This window comes from Rattus norvegicus, chromosome 1 (assembly GCF_036323735.1).
Source record: "Rattus norvegicus strain BN/NHsdMcwi chromosome 1, GRCr8, whole genome shotgun sequence".
Taxonomy (NCBI): Eukaryota; Metazoa; Chordata; class Mammalia; order Rodentia; family Muridae; genus Rattus; species Rattus norvegicus.
The window spans coordinates 211,739,982-211,742,888 of NC_086019.1; the positions used below are offsets into that span (position 1 = coordinate 211,739,982).

The 2,907-nt window shown below is 44.7% G+C and overlaps 1 non-coding gene across 1 annotated transcript; it reads left to right on the forward strand.

Annotated features, from left to right (window-relative positions):
- The first annotated feature begins 553 nt into the window (after window positions 1-553).
- LOC120100403 (small nucleolar RNA SNORA48) lies at window positions 554-690 on the forward strand. The gene has a single exon (XR_005500163.1). It is a non-coding gene; the product is annotated as a small nucleolar RNA SNORA48 (small nucleolar RNA).
- Window positions 691-2,907: the final 2,217 nt, after the last annotated feature.

The following is a 2,907-nucleotide window of genomic DNA, read 5'->3' on the forward strand; positions in this document are numbered from 1 at the left end:
ACGTTCAAGGATGGAAGGTTATTTTAGCTCACATTTTCTGAGATTTTAGTCCGCATCTGCTTGGCTCTCGCCTTAGACTGGGGAGGCTCAGTGAGCTGTTGTGGGCGTACACTTAGTGGAGGGGCCGGGGCCTCTGCATCTCATGGTAGCAAGGAGACAAACTGAGAAACACAGTAAGGGGCTAGAGCCCCAGTTCTCCTTTAAGGACATACCCTCAATGATATAGCGTCATAACTTCTCTTATTTTTGCACATTTTTATTTTGTAGTAATTTATTTTTATTCGTTTGTAAGAGGGTGTTGGATCCCTGGAGTTACAGGCAGTTGTGAGCCGTCATGTGGGTGCTGGGAATGGAACCCAGGTTCTTTGGAAGATCAGCTAGTGCTCTTAACTGCTGAGCCATCTCTCCAGACGCCTGGTGTAACTTTATTAGTCCCACGTCCTAAAAGCTCAGTTACCTCCCAGTAAGGTGACCCAGGCTGTGACCATGCCTTTAGCACATTGGCTTTGAGGGACTCCTACCCAACCACAGCAACTTGTACTTAAAACCTAGCTTCCCCCAGTGGGCGGAGAGACACCTGGTTGGTGGTGTTGTTACATCAGTCAGGGGCAGAGCAGGTGGCAGGCCTTTGTCATTCTAGCTTGATGTCTGGCTTGGTGGCCAAAGCTGTTTCATGCCTAGGACACATAAAATCCTGAAAAAAAACAAAAAACAACCTAACTTTATTTTTAATTTATCTTTATTTTTATTTATTCTTGCTTTATGTATATGAGTGTTTTGAGTGTTTGCATGTATGTTCCTGGTGCCCAAGGAGGTCAAAAATAAAGCGTTGGCTCCCATGGAGTTGGCTGTGAGCTGGGACCCAGACTCCTTTCTCTGCAAGAGTAGAAACTGCTCTAAAGCACTGAGCCCTCCCTCCAGGCCCCGAAACTGCAAGTTTAGAGGCAGGTATGGTGGGACACTCCTGTAACTCCACCACTTGGAAGGTAGAGACAAGAAAACCAGGAGTTCAAGTTCATCTTTAGCTAGATAGAGAGTTCAGGCTAGCCTGGGTTATGAAACTCATCTCATCCCATCTTGGAAAAAAAGAAGGAAAACAGCACTACTCCACCACCGTCTTGGTCGTTAGCATGCTAAGACCACAGGACATCCCGTGTGGTAAAAAGCCCGTGTGTGCTAGCTGCCCTTTCCCTATTTTGACCCCAGGATCTGATGCTTGCCTTTCTCCTTTGTTTTAATGAAATTGGTTATTGAGTCCAGGAATTCTGTAGTCCCAGCACCTGGGAGCTGAAATCAAATGATCTTTATGAGTGGAAGCCTTTGTAGAAGAGAGACTCTGATTCAAAAAGAAACTAGGCGGGAGTGGCTGAGTGGCTGGATGGGGGAGCACCCTCATAGAAGCAGGGAGAGGGGGTTGGGATAGGGGGTTTCCAGAGGAGAAACTGGGAAAGGAGATAACATTTGAAATGTAAATAAATAAAATATCCAATAAAAAAATAAAATAAAATAAAATTGATCATTGAGGTGGGAGGGCCATGCCACCTGGATAGATGGTACTGGTTTGTATATATATAAAAAGAATCAGGCTGAGCAAACCATGAAAATCAATCCAGTAAACAGCATTGCTCCATGACTTCAGCTTCAGTTCCTGCCCTGACTCCCCCCTCATGATGATGAAGGCCCACCAATAGTTTCTTCTAGACCCATAACCAGACTCACGGCAAAACAGGCCCTAGGGAGGAGGAAATGCGCTACACTACTAAGGAATTTAATGAGTTTGCTAATTCATTCAAGCAGAGGTCTTGGTAACATGTATGGGAATGGATTTTAAGGTGTGGGATAATGGTCGAAGGGACATAGAACTAGATCATGCTGAGTTCATTAACATGGGTCCTCTGAGTGAAGAGTCTAGGTTTAATATGAAAGCTTGCACAGTGAAAAGGTGTCAGAAGTTTGTTTGAATGGTTGGCTGAAGCATTTATCAAAAGATGGCCTACTGAAAAGGAATTGGAGATGCCTGATAGCCCTTGGCTTAGTGTTGACGAAGGGATTTTAAGGCTCAGGGAAAGTGCAATGCTAGAGTGGATGTGTTGTGTAAAACCTACTCTTCCACCATGGGAAGGCCCAGAAACTATGCCCTTCTCGGATCCTATAAGACATAAACTGGTGAGAGGGGCACTAGAACACTTGAAGGGTTCTGTTCTTGCCCTTTCCCTTGTACCAGACCTTAGGGTTGGAGATGCTGCTGCTCAATTGGATGAATTAAATGCATTGGGTTTAATTGGGCCCCGAAGTTGTTAACAAGGGCCAGGTGACAGCACTGAATCGCCAGAGACAAGGTGATTGTAGTTATTATAATGGACAGTGTAGGCAATTATAATGACATAGCCCATAATGGCCAGCACAGGAGAGGTGAAATTTATAATGGCATGACTTGTTTGGACCTTTGGTACTGGCTAATCAGTTACCGTGTTTCCAGGCATGAAATACATAGGAAGCCTACTGCATATCTGTTTGATCTGTTTAAGCAGAAAAATTCTCAAACAAGTGAAAGAAAGGTTACATTGGATCATGGCAAAAGGCAATCTCAGCCAGTGAATCAGTTTCCAGACTTGAGCCAGTCTGCAGACCCAGAACCCCTTGAATGAAGGGGTGGACAGGTTCTCCTCAGGAAGGATCTTGATAAGACAACTAAAAGTTTTGCTATTAGCCTTTCTCCAGTTCTTCCCCAGAAGGACCTACAGCATTTCCCCAGTGTATAGCAAGGGTAACTGTACACTGGGGAAAAGAAATAATCAGACTTTCCAGGACTATTGGAGACTGGTTCTGAATTGTGGTGCTCCAGTTAAAGTAGGGGCTTATGGAAGAGAAGTGATTAATGGAGTTTTGGCTCATGTCCGACTCACA